We start from the raw sequence: 20,371 nt of genomic DNA on the forward strand, positions 1-20,371 counted from the left end.
GACCCTATTGACTGAACCTCAGAACCATCGTGTGACACTAGCTTCAGAGAGGCAAATGCTGATTATGGTTACAGCCCACCAGGAGACTGAACTGTCATTGAGAGAAACTCTGTGCTGCATTATTTTATCTGCACAACAAAAATGGTTCACATCCACCACCACCGTCACCACCACCACCCCCTTTGGTTGTTAGAGATTCCCTCAGCACTCGTCTATCCACCCTTACCTTCTTTTCTTTCCCTGGAGGTGGTGTTATAGCAGCGTCTTTGGCAAGGTTAGCAAGTAATTCATTTATTTACTTTGGTTGACAATAAATAACTATATCCTGTTAATAACTGTGCATATGTTTATGTGGCTTTAGGTAATCTGAGACAATCTTATGCATCTGGTATCTGAGATTGACTCAGTATTCTTTCATACCTGGTTTCCTATTATATAACTCTATTAATAAACAGTAGACTACATACGGATAAAAAATACATACTTATAGTAATTTATTAGGGCATTTTATAAGTGATACACATTCACGTACTTAAGAATTTTGTTGAGTGTTATGTAAATATCCGTTTTTGCTCAATAATACAAAAAAAAAAACCTGATACGTGTTTTCTTAGTTTAAAGTGCACCAGATCTGTCACAAATGCCCTAAGCTGTATGTATTGTGTTTACATCTTTATGTGAGCTGTATGTACATATTTTTTGTTTAGTTTTTTGTTGTTTGTTTTTTAAGACTTTTTTTAGATCAGTTTTGGATTCACAGCAAAATTAATAGGAAGGTATTATGTACATACTTTTCAGCACTTTTTTATTTTTTAAAATCTTTTTTTTTTAATTAAAAAAAAAATTTTTTTTTTTTTTGGCTGCGTTGGGTCTCTGTTGCTGCGCGTAGGCTTTCTCTACTCACAGCAAGCGGGGGCTACTCTTCGTTGCTGCGCACGGGCTTCTCATTGCAGTGGCTTCTCTCGTTGCGGAGCACGGGCTCTAGGCGCACTGGCTTCAGTAGTTGCAGCGTGCGGGCTCAGTAGTTGTGGCGCATGGGCTTATTTGCTCCGCGGCATGTGGGATCTTCCCAGATCGAACCCACGTCCCCTGCATTGGCAGGCGGATTCTTAACCACTGTGCCACCAGGGAAGTCCAGCACTTTTAAATTGTTAGTTCTATGAAGGTAAAATGTTTCCTAATTTGTCTTTTAGAATATCATAATGCTGAACAACACTTTGAATGCAATAGATGCTCACTATATACTGTTGACTTGTTGAACAAATTAGTTTGTAATAGGTTGAACAGATTTGTAGTCCTAAATTGTTCTTGCTGTCATTTCACTCTGCATAATTAAGGAAGTTTTACTAAGACAATTAAAAATGTGTTATTGAATTACTGGTTTAGATTCTAAAGCAGTGGGATAAAAGAGACCCTGGCTATACTCCTAGGAGGAACCAGTAAGGATGAGTTTCTCACTGTAGGTATACTTAGTGGATTTTATGCGTGACTGAATTAATTTATTTTACTTACGAAGGTTAGATTTATCACTTCCATATGGCACTCTAAAACTTTTTTCCCTTACCCCCCCAACAACTAATATTTTTCTTATTATAAAAGTAATGTTTATCATAGAGATTAACTATATATGAAAGTAAAAAGAAAAAATTTAAAACATGCATAATCTTATTATCGAGATATAATCACTCAATATTTTTGTGTGTTCTTTGTAGTTTTTTTTCTCTCAGCTGCACAATTTCATTATGTCCATTCAGTTGGTACTCTATATATTTATAAAACATTATAGTACCACAAGCTACCTTGTGGATTGTTTAAAAATATTTCTTTATATGGATGTGCTATGCTTTATTTATTTTTCTACTGTTGGACATTTAGGTTAGTTTCAGTTTTTTGCTATCATACAAATTACCTTTTAACATAAATCTCTGTTGGTTTTCAGTTATGTAAGATATATTCCTAGAATTAAAACTACTGAGTAAAGATTCTGAACTTTAAGTTCTTGATCATATTACTCAATAGTTTTCCTGAAAATTTTTAGCAATTCACACTCCTATCAGAAGTGTATGACGAAGTGTTTCATTGAGTCATCATCAAAATTATTTCTTCTACACACTTTTAAGGAAGTATTATCAACTAGATATGACTTTAATATGTTACTATCATCAACTATGTTCAGAAGTATATAAAATAAGTATTTTAGTTTGCTTTCAGAGAGAATTATGAAATACGTTTAAGGGTCACAGTAGTTCAGAGTCTACATTTTGCGATACAGTTTCCACTTACATGCAAATATTTTTCGGGTCTAATTGTGAACTGTGCATACTTTGTTTAAGCTGGACTTCTTTATCAATACCTACTTCACTGGCAGTTATCTCAAAGAGTGTTACGTCGAGGCATCACATCTAGTGTGGCTTTAGCATTCCCTCTTGTAGTGATCAATATCATTTCTATTTGCTGTTGTAATTTGAAGTTAATGAACATAGAGTTTACTTTTATTTAATTATGCATTTTTGTGGAGCTCTACAAAAGCATCTTTCTTCCACACAAATCCAAACTGAGTGGAGGTGAATCTGAGTGGTTTCATTTTATAGAGCAGCAGTCATATTTGTATTAGGAAAGCAATAGCCTTGGAAGAATACCAAAGAAAAAAACCATTTTTAAGTGTTTGTCTCATTCTCAAGTGAAAGCATTTTCCTTTCAGAGGCCATGGTACTTGTTTTTGATCACACTGCTCCGGGATGCTGTGTGTGTATATAGTTCACACATGAATTTAGGGTGAACTGAGATATCATATGGGGAAAATATAGATATAAAATAACCCACCTATTTAAGAACTGCAGTCTTTTCTAATTCTCTGCAGAAATTGTCTCAGCATAAATAGTGGCTGCACTTAGAAAATAATTTTTACTTAAAAAATATATTTGTTTTACATTTCAGAGTACCTGATAAATTGCAAGTCTGTTTGTGCCCCATAGCCGCACAGGTACGTATATGAATTACCTATAGTTATATTAATCTGTATATTAACTGGCAAGTTACTAAAATTTGGGGTATTAAAATTGCTTACTGATTTCATAATGTGAAAATTAATTTTTGAGTACTTACAAATATTGACAGCGTCAAAGGATAGTACATTTTACACATACCTTGCATTTCACTCTATTGTAAGAATCAAATAAACATTTCTAAGATTTGATGAAGCAGAATAATTTTAATTACAGAGCATTCATCTTGTGGAGAGATTAGAGAGTGTTTTATGGAACAGTACTATTAAAGCAACTCCTGACGTGCAGTCAGAGACTATTGCAAAACCACTGTTGTTTTATTTTCAAACTTTTTGTGCTGCTTTTTATTTTCTGTGGTGGTTGCTTTAGGTAAGGAGTAGTTGCAGATGTCTGCTTCACTGTCTCAAGCACTAGAGTAACGGGAAAAAAATGTTTGCACCTGTTTAAAAATCTCAACTGTGTGGTGTTGTGGTTCCTGGGCAACAGGCAGGAATTCTCAAAAGCTTGGTTGCACCTGCTCAATTGTTGCTTGCAGCTGTGTCGTAAGATTGAGCGCACAGAGAAGCTTGTTAGCAGTTTGCTTGTGCTGTTACGTATTTTGTGTACTTCGAGTTTGAAAGATTCTTACTTGATGTAGACCTTGAACTATTACATTGGTTTATTATAAAACTCACTGATTATAGCTCCCAAATATTTTATCCAAATTCTTCGTTCTCAGTCTCAAATATTTTTTTAGCAGCTATTGACTGCCCTAGATAATGTTTATGTTAACTTCTTTAAAGGATACCTGGAGAGAGTGGATCTCTCAAGATAACTGGGTTGATAATAATTTTTGTCCTCATAGAGACACTTTCTGTTTGGCTCAATTTCACTATGTTGGCAACCCCACTATGTGAGGCTGGATGTAGTTATTGATCCATTTAGCTGAACAGATTTGAAAGCATTTGGCTATTAGTGGACACATGGGGCATATTCAGAAAATTTAAGTGTATATTGTAAGATGATTTCTTGATTTGTGCATGTGCCTCTGTTGCAGTAGGGTGGAAATGAGAGAAAAAAAAATAGCAACAATTAAATAATAATCTTAGAAAAGGGGCTAAAATCCAGGTGTAAATTTTAAGGCTGGAATATCATCCTTTATTTCTGTCAAATCCTAGTCATCTGATATTTTTCCCTAAGTGTTGCTGTTAGTGATGTTAAGTTTCTTTTGGGTAATAGCTCTATATATTTTCTGACAAATATCTGTATTTTTAATATAGACAAGCTACTACAGAGTATATCTTATACTAGTTAAATAAAGTTCTATAAATATGATATAAAAAGTGGGAACTCAGGTCTTCCCTGGTGGTCCAGTGGGTAAGACTAGGCATTCCCAATGCAGGGGGCCCGGGTTCCATCCCTGGTCCAGGAATTAGATCCTGCATGCATGCCACAACTAAAAGATCCCGTGTGCTGCAACTACGACCCGGCACAGACAAAATAAATAAATAAATACTTTTTTTAAAAGTCACAACTCAATAAACAAAGTATTTAATTGAATAATTTATTTGGTTGTACCCAATTCCCAGTATTGAAAACTTACTCTAATAACCTGCATTAGTCTTCCTAAAAATGCTTCAGTAAAAAAATGCTAAGGAGTTTCCATCAGTATTTAGTAACATAAAATCTTAGAGCTTGTGTATCTTCTCCTTTTATTGACCCATTTAAATCTGTTTTTTTAAAACTACCATAATATGAATTTAACTGACCTCTTTGGGAGTAGGAAACATCGGTACTGAGCTAAATATACGGTTGTCCACAGACTCTTAATACAATGCCTTGTACATAGTAGGTGGTCAGTAAATGTTGAATGAATGCATGTATGAATAAAACATGTCTGGAGGGATAAAGAGTCCTAGAAACTTGTTACTTGTTGTATATTGTGGATGGTCCTGATGGACTTCCTTCAGTTCTCATACTGCTGATGAGACGGAGATGAGAATACTGAAAAATTCTGTCCTTAAAATGAGAAATGAATATGTAAGAATTGATCCTTGTCACAATCAAGAATTGCCATAACACTATTTGCAATGTGCTTTGTATTCATTTTGCTGACTATGAGAAAGTCTTTTTTTTTTTTTACAATAAGAAAGGGAGTGGGTCTTAGAATTTCTTGAGCCCTGGGGACCTGGCCAGTCCCCCCGGGTCTAGAAAATCTTTTTTTTTTTTCCCCACTCTTATTTATTTATTTATTTATTATTATTTTTAACATCTTTATTGGAGTATAATTGCTTTACAATGGTGTGTTAGTTTCTGCTTGGTGCTTTGTGACCACCTAGAGGGGTGGGATAGGGAGGGTAGGAGGGAGATGCAAGAGGGAGGAGATATGGGGATATATATATATGTATAGCTGATTCACTTTGTTATAAAAAAGAGAAAAGTCTTTATATTATCCCTATTTTATGCACAATGCTGAGGCATTCAATGACTAAGTCACTTGTCACCTTGGAAATATTTTCAGTATAGGAATAAATAAATCTCTGTGTTATGTGAGCAGTGCCATGAGTTTCCTGAGCAATCACTTTCTCCCCCAAACCCCCTACCCCCACCCTAACTCTATCTCATTGAAAACACAAAAATAAGCTGTATGTTGACTTATGGCCTGGTAAGATTAGATCATATTAAAAAAATTGTGTTTTGCTAAACAGAAGTAATGGGCCCTGTGTTTGCTGTATACATGTTTATAATTATGGTTTCTATTATTTATTGAATTCTAACTGTAAATAAGTAGATATGAAGCCAAGCAGAGGTAGAGTCAAAATAGTGTGAGTTACGACCTGCTTTAGATAGACCCCTCTCAAGTTCCATTTTGTATGGCATGAGGCAGTCACATAACAACGGCAGAGGTAGCAAAGTGAGCCAGTATCTATTGCATCAAAACATCTTGTTTAGACTTCTCAAATTTTAGTACCACTGGTTGATGATATTCATGGGTACTATTAAGCTTGGAAGTATCTTTCCTCTGGGAACAGTTTTTCTTTCACCTTAGTTTACACCGGTGGGTGAGAGGCCAATATCAGGGACATTATTTTTTTTTCCAGAAACTTAGTTTGGTAGAATCAACTATATCCTCTGTTAGGCTAATATTAGAAATTAAGAGATGAACCAAGAACATGTATTAGCTAGAATACTAAACCAGATGATAGCAAATGCTTCAGTGACTTGTACTAGAAATTACAGTATGGAATACCCAGGAGGGAGAAATCACCTAGGATTCCTGAGCATAAATGCAGATTTCCCTGTGATTTCAGGGTTAAAGAAATAAAATCAATATTTATTGAGAACATAGCATGTCTAGATATAATTTCTTTCTTTCTCCCCTTCTTTTCCTCCCTCCCTTCCTCATTTCCTTCCTTACTTTTATTCCACACAATAATGAATACCTACTATTTGCTAGACCCTGAGCTAGGCTAAATAGATAAAGTCTTTGCCCTCAAAGAGCATACAGGCTAGTAGGAAACAAAGATATGTCAGCAGAACTCCTTTTGTCTTCACCACTTATTATTAGTATGGACCCAGACAAGTTACCTAATTTTTCTGTTCCTTTGTTACTTCTTTGGAAAATTGGAAAAATCATAGTATCTACCCTATGTATTGCTGTGTTGAGTTAAATATAACATAATACACGTACAATTCTTAGTCCAGTGGTTAGCATGTAGCAAGTGCTCAATAAATCTTAGCTATACTACTATTATTTCTAGCACCACCACCACCACTACTACAATTTAGATGCTGAGGAAAGACCCTCTACTTGCCCGAGAGCAGGTACCCTGGTCTGGACATTGTCACATTGATTGTCGTAAAGGTTCTCTCTAGTTACCTCTGCTTCTAGGGATTTAGAAGAAGTCCTAAAAATCACATAGTGTTAGAACTTGAAGGGACCTTAATGGTCAACTATTTAATATCTTTGTTTTATCCATGGTGAGAAAATAAGCTCAGAAAAGTTTATGTTCGTGTCAGGGTTATACAGTATAGTAGGTGAGAGATGTAAGAATTTGAAACCAAAACTCAGGATTCTTGGTCTAGTGTAAGATACCTCATATAGAAAAATATTAGCGTTAATTTTTTTTCTACTAGTGATTGGAGAGTTGATTCCTTATCTCCAGGAAGTAAATGGACTATATCAAGTTGTTGGAATACTAACCACAAGACAAGCTATCACTGCACTGAATCTAAAAGACCTTCAGGTTTTCTCATAAAGGGGTTAATTTCATCTAAATTGATTGAAGCCTTTTAGTTTGTGTTTGTGAATAACTGGTTTCTTCTTAAGGAGAATAAACTGAGTCAAGTTTACCAAGACATCTACTATCTAAGTGACTTCAGATGATTTAAAGGAGACTGCGGATACCTTAAATAAATCAGCATCTTAAAAGTCAGTGATATGTTAGGGTATCTGGATTCTAAATCTCTTGCCTGACTTTGAACTTAGGAGCTTTGGAGTTCAAATGACCTTCACTGAATTCCAGTTCCACAGTTCAGTAGCTGTGTGACCTGATCGAGGTTGTCTAACCTTGCTAACACTCGAGTTTTCTTATCTAAAATTTGGTGGTAACAGTGTCTACCTTTTCAACGATAGATGTGAAGATTAAAGTCGATTAGGTATACAAAATACTTTATTTAGTGCATAATACACACTAGTATTTCATAAATATTCTTTTCTCTCCCCTTGTTAAAATATAAAAGTTGTTATGATAGGCAGTATAGGAATTTGGAGGAAGTATAGGATTCACTCATTAAGAAAGTTAATTTTGGCAAAGTTATGCCTTTGATGATTGCAGTTGAGTATCTCAGTTCATCTTGGTTAGAGTCACCATTTCTTTTTTCTTTTTTTAATAAATGTATGTATGTATGTATGTATGTATGTATGTTTGGCTGCGTTGGGTCTTCATCGCTGCACGTGGGCTTTCTCTAGTTGTGACGAGCGGGGGCTACTCTTCGTTGCGGTGTGTGGGCTTCTCATTGTGGTGGCTTCTCTTTGTTGTGGAGCACGGGCTCTAGGCGCACAGGCTTCAGTAGTTGTGGCTCGCAGGCTCTATAGAGCGCAGGCTCAGTAGTTGTGGCGCACGGGCTTAGTTGCTCCGCGGCATGTGGGATCTTCCCGGACCAGGGATCAAACCCGTGTCCCCTACACTGGCAGGCAGATTCTTAACCACTGCACCACCAGGCAAGTCCCAGACTCACCATTTCTAACTGAACATGCTACATGTCTGTAGAAGCTGGGGCTGTTTAAAGAAAAGCTCAAGATGAAGATAATCACATCCACTTAAATGTCTGTTGATTATGGAAGTGTGCCTTGCAATGAAAGGGCTGCTGATACAACTCCCGGGCAACTTCACCCCTCTTTTGAAAGTCAGATACCCTTAAAGCTAATCTCGTAAACAATGAAGAACCCATACTTGCTAATTAAACCATGTACTCTTACATGCATCCTAGTGAACTGAAGGTGGTTCTGTTGGCAAGGTTTTCACAATCTAAGCAGCCACAGGTTTAGTGAGCAGAGTTGGCAATGAGTAAAGGCTTTATAAGGCTTTCTTTTTCTCTCAAAAAGGAAATTTGTGTAGTAAAATGTCTTGATAAGAAAAGTGGATTTGTGAATTTGTATGTATGATTTTCCCTTATCTCTAATAAAAACTAGATAATCTTAATTATAGTAAACAAGTTGGTTTTTTTTTTCCCCCTACCAGGCTCTTTATATTGCAGCAGTATCTTCCTGAACAGCAATCAGAAAAGAAATAAGGGAAAAAGCACTAGATAATATATGAAATAGACCATTATTCAGTAGAGTTAATAAAGTTGACTTGCCTATTGTCAAGTGTACAGTTTTGACTATGATGGGTCAAGGTAAACATTAATGCTTAAGGAAATTTTTATTTAGTTGGGTATTAGTTTGCTAGGGCTGCTGTAACAAAGTATCACAAACTGGGCAGCTTAAACAATAGAAGTTTTCTCACTCTGGAAGCCTGAGATCAAAGTTTTGGCAGAGTTGGTTCTTTCTGAGGTCTGTGAGGGAAAGATCTGTTCTAGGCCTCTCTCCTTGGCTTGTAGATGTCCATCTTCTCCCAATGTCTCTTCACGTTGTCTTCTCTCTATGCATATCTGTCTCTGTGCCTAAATTTCCCTTTTTTATAAGGATATCAGTCATCTTGGATTAGAGCCTTCAATTATTATCTCATTTTAACTTGGTTACTTCCTAAAGACCCTATCTGCAAATAAGGTCACATTTTGAGGTACTGGAGTTAGGACTCTAACATATATTTTTTTTTGGGGGGGCCATGATTCAACTCATAATAGTTGGGTTAAAATAGTTAACATTTACTGAGTGACTTTTATATTCCAGAGGGATGTTTATATATATATTATTATTGATAATCCTTACAACAATCTATTAGGTAGATGTTATTTTCCCCATTTTACAGGTGAAAAAGAACTTACACTCAGAAAGAATAAGCAATTTGTCCAAATTTGTCCAATTTTCCAAATTTATCATACAGCCAGTAAATGTTAAACGCTAGTATTTGAACCCAGAATTCAATTCTGCCTTTTTAATGGGTAAGTTTCATAACAACTCAGTCAACAGCCCCCAAAATACTTTGAGCATTTAACGTTTATTTTATTTTTTTGGCATTAGGGCTTGTGCCAAAGGACATTTTATCCATCAAAAAATGGTGCATTATTCTATCGTATAAATGCCCAACATTGACTGCCTACATCTTCACTCCTGAATTTTTTGCTGACACTTGTCTTTGAAGGCTTAGTGTTTTAGCTCTTCTGCACCTGATGAAGCTTTCAGACAGGATGGAGTCTGAACATGAACTGCGTGGGTTGATTCTGGCCCCAGTTTGTGTGGATGGCATTGAGAGCCAAGTCATGCTCAGAGTCTGCTTCTCAACACATGTGTACTCTGCTCTCCTTCTCTTTCTCTCGCTCCTCTCTTTCATCTTTGTTTTCAGTCTTAACAGGTAGTTTGTGATTTTTTTTCCTTTTTTACAATCCCTGCCATGAGTTATTCCTTGAAAGGGAGTAAGTGTAAAGAATAACAAAATAAGAAATATCTCTGCTACATGAAAGCCAGTGCTGCCATAGGTATTTACTATAAACTGGTCACAGCCTTGTTGTTACTCATTCACACTGAGGAGCAAGGGGCATTGTGCACCTTATTTTAAGTTTTCTATCTTACCATTGGAACAGTTTGCTCTCACTTTGAAGTTTTAAAGCAGACTTGCTCATGACCCAATTTCACTAATAATTGTCTTAAGTAACCCTTGTACTCATTTATAAGACTTTTTTCCATCCACTGTCTGTCTAGCCTGGTTTAAAAGTTTTATATATGTACTTTTAAAAAATTGATTAGCTGGAGAGCTGCCCATTCCTCTGTGCTGTATAATAAGGATTTAAAAACTGCACACTGGATTCTGTATAGTGTAATTAAAACTGACCCACATTTGGACCTGAGTACACCAGGACTTAGCCAGACTTGCCATGAGCTGAGTTCTGGTGGCAGATGGAAACTAATGAGGACACACTCCACTCCAGAATTTCCCAGCTGCTTGGCCCCTTTTTGTACAAACAAGGTTTGGAGCGAAGTCCGGATCCCAAGAGCATGTTCTGTAAATGTGCTGTACCCAATGATTTGGGAAATGTTATCACAAAATCAGGCTGTTTCAAAGTATCCTTAAGACCTCAGCTACTCTCAGATTTTAGACATGAAAATTCAAAGAGACATTTTATGCTCTCTCCCACCAATTTTTAATTTTAAAGTGAATTAAAATCACATTTCCCCCTCCCTCCCACTCCGGTCTTTTTTTCTGTGCCTGGCGATAGAATGATCACTTTTATCCAAACGTGGAGATTTGCAGGTGGTTGTCTCAGGATAGACTAGGTCTCCTTGCAACCTACAGATCTCTTCAACTGGTTTGATGTCCTGGGACTATTCAGGCAGATGTAATTGAATCAGTTTGAAGCAGCTGTAGCTGGCATGTGGTCTCTCAGATTGCTAGCACCTGCTTGTTTTTTTGCAACTCACTAGAGTGAAAGAAGTGCCAAAACCAGCATTGGTCTTGGAGCAGATAAAGCACTTCAAATGCTATATTCCATTCTCCTTCCAGTCTAGCCATATCACCATTGGTGCCTGAATTAATAAAGCCCCTTTTCATGATTATGTCTGAGGTAAACTTTTCCTTCTCATTCTTCTCAGTGTTGAGATCCTGACAGTATTGACCATGCTAGTCCAAAAATATAAGGGAGTATAATGGTGATCAGGTGGCTTTGGGGCTCTCTTATCATTAGACAACTGGGTAGCCTGTGGTTTGCAGAATCATTCAGATGAACGTACCAAATTCATTTGCTGTTCCAGCACAGTCTTATTGGCACAGAGAATGAGCAGTTAATGTATAACAAACTGTGAACTGTTATGGAATATAATAAATACATTTGCTTAGCAGGAGGGAATATAAAATGGAACTATTTCTCTAATGTAACTCTAAACTAATCGACATGGATTTCTTCAACACTTACTAGGTGCAAAAAGATGCAGGCTACTAAAAAAGGGATAAAAATTCTAGGACCTACTAAATACATAAAACATATTTTAAATATTTAGAATTTTTTTAAAAGGCTTAAATCCATTTTTAAAACGCTTATTTTCTTTATCTTCTGTTTGTTCCATTATTGGAACAACATATTATTTAGCAGGCATATATTTCATTTTTTTTTTTTAACATCTTTATTGAAGTATAATTGCCTTACAATGGTGTGTTAGCTTCTGCTTTATAACAAAGTGAATCAGTTATACACATACAATATGTTCCCATATCTCTTCCCTCTTGCATCTCCCTCCCTCCCACCCTCCCCATCCCACCCCTCTAGGTGGTCACAAAGCACCAAGCTGATCTCCCTGTGCTATGTGGCTGCTTCCCACTAGCTAGCTATTTTACATTTGGTAGTGTATATATGTCCATGACACTCTCTTACCCTGTCACATCTCACCCCACCCCCTCCCCACATCCTCAAGTCCATTCTCTAGTAGGTCTGTGTCTTTATTCCCATCTTGCCACTAGGTTCTTCATGGCTTTTTTTTTTTTTTTCCCTTAGATTCCGTATATGTGTTAGCATACTGTATTTGTTTTTCTCTTTCTGACTTACTTCACTCTGTATGACTGACTCTAACTCCATCCACCTCATTACAAATACCTCCATTTCATTTCTTTTTATGGCTGAGTAATATTCCATTGTATATATGTGCCACATCTTCTTTATCCATTCATCTGTCGATGGACATTTAGATTGCTTCCATGTCCTGGCTATTGTAAATAGAGCTGCAATGAACATTTTGGTACATGACTCTTTTTGACCTATGGTTTTCTCAGGGTATATGCCCAGTAGTGGGATTGCTGGGTCGTATGGTAGTTCTATTTGTAGTTTTTTAAGGAACCTCCATACTGTTCTCCATAGTGGCTGTATCAATTTACATTCCCACCAACAGTGCAAGAGTGTTCCCTTTCCTCCACACCCTCTCCAGCATTTATTGTTTCTAGATTTTTTGATGATGGCCATTCTGACCGGTGTGAGATGATATCTCATTGTAGTTTTGATTTGCATTTCTCTAATGATTAATGATGTTGAGCATTCTTTCATGTGTCTGTAGGCCATCTGTATATCTTCTTTGGAGAAATGTCTATTTAGGTCTTCGGCCCATTTTTGGATTGGGTTGTTCGTTTTTTTGTTATTGAGCTGCATGAGCTGCTTGTAAATCTTGGAGATTAATCCTTTGTCAGTTGCTTCATTTGCAAATATTTTCTCCCATTCTGATGGTTGTCTTTTGGTCTTGTTTATGGTTTCCTTTGCTGTGCAAAAGCTTTTAAGTTTCATTAGGTCCCATTTGTTTATTTGTGTTCTTATTTCCATTTCTCTGGGAGCTGGGTCAAAAAGAATCTTGCTGTGATGTATGTCATAGAGTGTTCTGCCTATGTTTTCCTCTAAGAGTTTGATAGTGTCTGGCCTTACATTTAGGTCTTTAATCCATTTTGAGTTTATTTTTGTGCATGGTGTCAGGGAGTGTTCTAATTTCATACTTTTACATGTACCTGTCCAATTTTCCCAGCACCACTTATTGAAGAGTCTGTCTTTTCTCCACTGTATATTCTTGCCTCCTTTATCAAAGATAAGGTGACCATATGTGTGTGGGTTTATCTCTGGGTATTCTATCCTGTTCCATTGATCTATATTTCTGTTTTTGTGCCAGTACCAAACTGTCTTGATTACTGTAGCTTTGTAATATAGTCTGAAGTCAGGGAGCCTGATTCCCCCAGCTCCATTTTTCGTTCTCAAGATTGCTTTGGCTATTCGGGGTCTTTTGTGTTTCCATACAAATTGTGAAATTTTTTGTTCTAGTTCTGTGAAAAATGCCAGTGGTAGTTTGATAGGGATTGCATTGAATCTGTAGATTGCTTTGGGTAGTAGAGTCATTTTCACAATGTTGATTCTTCCAATCCAGGAACATGGTATATCTCTCCATCTATTTGTATCATCTTTAATTTCTTTCATCATTGTCTTATAATTTTCTGCATACAGGTCTTTTGTCTCCTTAGGTAGGTTTATTCCTAGATATTTTATTCTTTTTGTTGCAATGCTAAACGGGAGTGTTTTCTTAATTTCACTTTCAGATTTTTCGTCATTAGTGTATAGAAATGCAAGAGATTTCTGTGCATTAATTTTGTATCCTGCTACTTTACCAAATTCATTGATAGCTCTAGGAGTTTTCTGGTAGCATCTTTAGGATTCTCTATGTATAGTATCATGTCATCTGCAAATAGTGACAGCTTTACTTCTTCTTTTCCGATTTGGATTCCTTTTATTTCTTTGTCTTCTCTGATTGCTGTGGCTAACACTTCCAAGACTATGTTGAATAATAGTGGTGAGAGTGGGCAACCTTGTCTTGTTCCTGATCTTAGTGGAAATGGTTTCAGTTTTTCACCATTGAGGACAATGTTGGCTGTGGGTTTGTCATATATGGCCTTTATTATGTTGAGGAAAGTTCCCTCTATGCCTACTTTCTGCAGGGCTTTTATCATAAATGGGTGTTGAATTTTGTCGAAAGCTTTCTCTGCATCTATTGAGATGATCATATGGTTTTTCTCCTTCAATTTGTTAATATGGTGTATCACATCGATTGATTTGCGTATATTGAAGAATCCTTGCATTCCTGGGATAAACCCCACTTGATCATGGTGTATGATCCTTTTAATGTGCTGCTGGATTCTGTTTGCTAGTATTTTGTTGAGGATTTTTGCATCTATGTTCATCAGTGATATTGGCCTGTAGTTTTCTTTCTTTGTGACATCTTTGTCTGGTTTTGGTATCAGGGTGATGGTGGCCTCGTAGAATGAGTTTGGGAGTGTTCCTCCCTCTGCAATATTTTGGAAGAGTTTGAGAAGGATAGGTGTTAGCTCTTCTCTAAATGTTTGATAGAATTCACCTGTGAAGCCATCTGGTCCTGGGCGCTTGTTTGTTGGAAGGTTTTTAATCACAGTTTCAATTTCAGTGCTTGTGATTGGTCTGTTCATATTTTCTATTTCTTCCTGGTTCAGTCTTGGCAGTTTGTGCATTTCTAAGAATCTGTCCATTTCTTCCAGGTTGTCCATTTTATTGGCATAGAGTTGCTTGTAGTAATCTCTCATGATCTTTTGTATTTCTGCAGTGTCAGTGGTTACTTCTCCTTTTTCATTTCTAATTCTATTGATCTGAGTCTTCTCCCTTTTTCTCTTGATGAGTCTGGCTAATGGTTTATCAATTTTGTTTATCTTCTCAAAGAACCAGCTTTTAGTTTCATTGATTTTTGCTATTGTTTCCTTCATTTCTTTTTCATTTATTTCTGACCTGATCTTTATAATTTCTTTCCTTCTGCTGGCTTTGGGGTTTTTTTGTTCTTCTTTCTCTAAGTGCTTTCTAATTGCTTTCTCTAATTTCTTTCCTTCTGCTGGCTTTGGGGTTTTTTTGTTCTTCTTTCTCTAATTGCTTTAGGTGCAAGGTTAGGTTGTTTCCTGTTTCTTGAGGTAGGCTTGTATTGCTATAAACTTCCCTCTTAGCACTGCTTTTGCTGCGTCCCATAGGTTTTGGGTCGTCGTATCTCCATTGTCATTTGTTTCTAGGTATTTTTTGATTTCCCCTTTGATTTCTTCAGTGATCACTTCGTTATTAAGCAGTGTATTGTGTAGCCTCCATGTGTTTGTATTTTTTACAGATCTTTTCCTGTAATTGATATCTAGTCTCATAGCATTGTGGTCAGAAAAGATACTTGATACGATTTCAATTTTCTTAAATTTACCAAGGCTTGATTTGTGACCCAAGATATGATCTATCCTGGAGAATGTTCCATGAGCACTTGAGAAAAATGTGTATTCTGTTGTTTTTGGGTAGAATGTCCTATAAATATCAATTAAGTCCATCTTGTTTAATGTATCATTTAAAGCTTGTGTTTCCTTATTTATTTTCATTTCGGATGATCTGTCCATTGGTGAAAGTGGGGTGTTAAAGTCCCCTACTATGATTGTGTTGCTGTCGATTTCCCCTTTTATGGCTGTTAGTATTTGCCTTATGTATTGAGGTGCTCCTATGTTGGGTGCATAAATATTTACAATTGTTATACCTTCCTCTTGGATCGATCCCTTGATCTTTATATAGTGTCCTTCTTTGTCTCTTGTAATAGTCTTTATTTTAAAGTCTATTTTGTCTGATATGAGAATTGCTACTCCAGCTTTCTTTTGATTTCCATTTGCATGGAATATCTTTTTCCATCCCCTCACTTTCAGTCTATATGTGTCTCTAGGTCTGAAGTGGGTCTCTTGTAGACAGCATATATATGGGTCTTGTTTTTGTATCCATTCAGCCAGCCTGTGTCTTTTGGTGGGAGCATTTAATCCATTTACATTCAAGGTAATTATCGATATGTATGTTCCTATTCCCATTTTCTTAAATGTTTTGGGTTTGTTATTGTAGGTGTTTTCCTTCTCTTGTGTTTCTTGCCTAGAGAAGTTAGTTCCCCTAGCATTTGTTGTAAAGCTGGTTTGGTGGTGCTGAACTCTCTCAGCTTTTGCTTGTTTGTAAAGGTTTTAATTTCTCCATCACATCTGAATGAGATCCTTGCTGGGTAGAGTAATCTTGGTTGTAGGTTTTTCTCCTTCATCACTTTAAGTATATCCTGCCACTCCCTTCTGGCTTGCAGAGTTTCTGTTGAAAGATCAGATGTTAACCTTATGGGGATTCCCTTGTGTGTTATTTGCTGTTTTTCCCTTGCTGCCTTTAATATGTTTTCCTTATATTTAATTTTTGACAGTTTGATTAATATGTGTCTTGGCGTGTGTCTCCTTGGGTTTATCCTGTATGGGACTCTCTGTGCTTCCAGGACTTGATTAACTATTTCCTTTCCCATATTAGGGAAGTTTTCAACTATAATCTCTTCAAATATTTTCTCAGTCCCTTTCTTTTTCTCTTCTTCTTCTGGGACCCCTATAATTCGAATGTTGGTGCGTTTAATGTTGTCCCAGAGGTCTCTGAGACTGTCCTCAGTTCTTTTCATTCTTTTTTCTTTATCCTGCTCTGCAGTAGTTATTTCCACCATTTTATCTTCCAGGTCACTTATCCTTTCTTCTGCCTCAGTTATTCTGCTATTGATCCCATCTAGAGTATTTTTAATTTCATTTATTGTGTTTTTCATCATTGCTTGGTTCCTCTTTAGTTCTTCTACGTCCTTGTTAAATGTTTCTTGCATTTTGTCTATTCTATTTCCAAGATTTTGGATCATCCTTACTATCATTATTCTGAATTCTTTTTCAGGTAGACTACCTATTTCCTCTTCATTTGTTAAATCTGGAGTGTTTTGACCCTGCTCCTTCATCTGCTGTGTGTTTTTGTGTCGTCTCATTTTACTTATCTTACTGTGTTTGGGGTCTCCTTTTCACAGGCTGCAGGTTCGTAGTTCCTGTTGTTTTTGGTATCTGTCCCCAGTGGCTAAGGTTGATTCAGTGGGTTGTGTAGGCTTCCTGGTGGAGGGAACTAGTGCCTGAGTTCTGGTGGATGAGGCTGGATCTTGTCTTTCTGGTGGGCACGTCCACGTCTGGTGGTGTATTTTGGGGTGTCTGTGGCCTTATTATGATTTTAGGCAGCCTCTCTGCTAATGGATGGGGCTGTGTTCCTGTCTTGCTAGTTGTTTGGCATAGGGTGTCCAGCACTGTAGCTTGCTGGTCGTTGAGTGAAGCTGGGTCTTGATGTTGAGATGGAGATCTCTGAGAGATTTTCGCCGTTTGGTATTACGTGGAGCTGGGAGGTCTCTTGTGGACCAGTGTCCTGAAGTTGGCTCTCCCACCTCAGAGGCACGGCCCTGATGCCTGGCTGGAGCACCAAGAGCCTTTCGTCCACACGGCTCAGAGTAAAAGGGAGAAAAAATAGAAAGAAAGAAAGAAGGAGGCTATAATATAGTGAAGTAAAATAAAGCTATTATAAAGCAGAGCTATACAGACAAATCTCACCCAGAAGCATACACATATACACTCACAAATAAAAGGAAAAGGGGAAAAATTAATATATCCTGCTCCCAAAGTCCACCTCCTGAATTTGGGATGATTCGTTGTCTATTCAGGTATTCAACAGATGCAGGCACCTCAAGTTGTTTGTGGAGTTTTAATCCGCTGCTTCTGAGGCTGCTGGGAGAGATTTCCCCTTCTCTTCTCTGTTCGCACACCTCCTGGGGATCAGCTTTGGATTTGGACCCGCCTCTGCGTGTAGGTCACCTGAGGGCGTCTGTTCTTCCATCAGACAGGACGGGGTTAAAGGAGCAGCTGCTTCGGGGGCTCTGGCTCACCCAGGCTGCGGGGAGGGAGGGGTACGGAGGAGGCGGGGCGAGCCTGCGGCGTCAGAGGCCGGTGTGACGTTGCAGCAGCCTGAGGTGCGCCCTGTGTTCTCCCGGGGAACTTTTCCCCGGATCACGGGAGCCTGTTGGTGGCGGGCTGTACTGGCTCCCGGGAGGGGCGATGTGGAGAGTGACCTGTGCTCACACACAGGCTTTTTGGAGGCGGCAGCAGCAGCCCCAGCGTCTCACGCCCGTCTCTGGGGCCCGCGCTGATCGCTGCGGCTCGCGCCAGTCTGTGGAACTTGTTTAGGCGGCGCTCTGAATCCCCTCTCCCTGCGCGCCGTGAAACAAAGAGGCAAGAAAAAGTCTCTTGCCTCTTCGGCAGCTGCAGACTTTTTCCCGGACTCCCTACCAGCCAGCTGTGGTGCGCTAACCCCTTCAGACTGTGTTCACGCCGCCAGCCCCAGTCCTCTCCCTGCGATCCGAGGGAAGCTGAGCCTCAGCTCCCAGCCCCGCCCGCCCCGGCGGGGGAGCAGACAAGCCTCTCTTAGGCTGCTGAGTGCTGCTCGGCGCGGAGCCTCTGTGCGGGAATCTCTCCGTTTTTTCCTCTGCGCCCCTGTTGCTGTGGGATCCGCACTGTTAGCCGCGGCTCGCGCCCGTCTCTGGAGCTCGTTTAGGCGGCGCTCTGAATCCCCTCTCCTCGCGCACCAGGAAATAAAGAGGGAAGAAAAAGTCTCTTGCCTCTTCGGCAGCTGCAGACTTTTTCCCGGACTCCCTCCCTGCTAGCTGTGGTGCACTAACCCCTTCAGGCTGTGTTCACGCCGCCAACCCCAGTCCTCTCCCTGCGATCCGACTGAAGCCCAAGCCTCAGTTCCCAGCCCCGCCCGCCCCGGCGGGTGAGCAGACAAGCCTCTCGGGCTGGTGAGTGCTGCTCGTTGCCGAGCCTCTGTGCGGGAATCTCTCCGCTTTGCCCTCCGCACCCCTGTGGCTGCGCTCTGTTCCGTGGCTCCGAAGCTTCCCCCCTCTGCCACCTGCAGTCTCTGCCCGCGAAGGGGCTTCCTAGTGCGTGGAAATCTTTCCTCCTTCACAGCTCCCTCCCACTGGTGCAGGTGCCGTCCCTATTCTTTTGTCTCTGTTATTTCTTTTTTCTTTTGCCCTACCCAAGTACGGGGGGAGTTTCTTGCCTGTTTAGAGGTCGGACGTTTTCTGTCAGCGCTCAGTGGGTGTTCTGTAGGAGCAGTTCCACGTGTAGATGTATTTCTACTGTATCTGTGGGAAGGAAGGTGATCTCCGCGTCTTACTCTTCCGCCATCTTCTCTCCTCCTATTTCATTCTTAAATATTACCAATCTACTGATGTTTAATTTGAACTTGGAGATGATAAAGACAACACATTTACCTAAAATTCACAGTTTATGTAGTAAAGTTTCTTTAAAAATGGTTTAATGTTGATAATCTTTTGAGATTATTGAGTTTATGAATAATAGTAATGAGAGTGAATTCTAAAAAAAGTCATTTTGTTATCATCAGCAGATTTTGCAAGGCATGACTGGATGCTATGGACATAAAAAAACTATATATGGTCTTTGACTATAAGAATCTTATAGTATACTTGAAGGGACATGATATAAATTAAAGTAAGACACTCTCAGTATTAAATGCATGCTCTAGACCTGGATTTGGTGAAAAATAAATCTTATAAAAGTAAAAATATCAGCACTCTTGCTGTCAAATGAAGGCTCTAGACCCAATGTCCCCCTACTCCCCTTCATTGCCCAGGAAGGACCTCACTAATCCATCATGGTTCTCTCTGCCACTAAACCAGAACTTCATCTAAGAATTCTCCTGAAGATGACACTTCAGCTAACCATTACAAATTGATGGCAGTTGATTTAAGATGAAACCCATTTGTCATCGTTGAACAAGTCATTAAGTAAATATTAAAGATATTCAGTGGAAATAAGAGCTCAGTGAGCTGCAAGTAAAACACAGGACTTGAGCTAGGCCTTGAAATAACGTGAAACATAGGACTTATTCACAGATTTATTGTGCACTTTGAATAGAACATTACACTTATCTAAAAAGAAATAAGAATTTAAGAAATACTCTATAACCTAGTCATTACTAATACTGTCGAATCATTTGCTTCTCAATAACAATTTTCTTTCATCTGTAACAATGATTTAATATTAATAATTTATAGTGTTTCATACTGATTCATTTTAAACATCACATTTTGTTTTATTCATTCATTCATTCATTTATTCAATGCAAATCATTCTAGCTATTGACATAACTATATTCATTCTCCACTTGATTATGTGGAAACCATAATCATCTACATCTTACTGAACTTATAAAGTCTTGGGAGACCAACGCCTCCTAAAACAATTCAAATATAAATAGGCTCATCTCTGAGTTGTAAGAACCATTTATTTCTACCTTTAGAATATTTGGTGACTAGAAGGTTGATCAGAAGATTGGCT

The 20,371-nt window shown here is 38.4% G+C and overlaps 1 protein-coding gene across 1 annotated transcript in view; it reads left to right on the plus strand.

The window, feature by feature from the left end:
• Nucleotides 1-20,371, plus strand: part of ZBTB20 (zinc finger and BTB domain containing 20) — an 814,580-nt gene that overhangs the window by 231,837 nt on the left and 562,372 nt on the right. The window contains exon 6 of the mRNA XM_082460046.1: nt 2,938-2,983. The gene's annotated coding sequence lies outside the window, so the exon portion shown is untranslated. The remainder of the gene's footprint in view (nt 1-2,937; nt 2,984-20,371) is intronic.

Source organism: Balaenoptera physalus (genome assembly GCF_965194825.1).
Source record: "Balaenoptera physalus genome assembly, chromosome: 4".
NCBI lineage: Eukaryota > Metazoa > Chordata > Mammalia > Artiodactyla > Balaenopteridae > Balaenoptera > Balaenoptera physalus.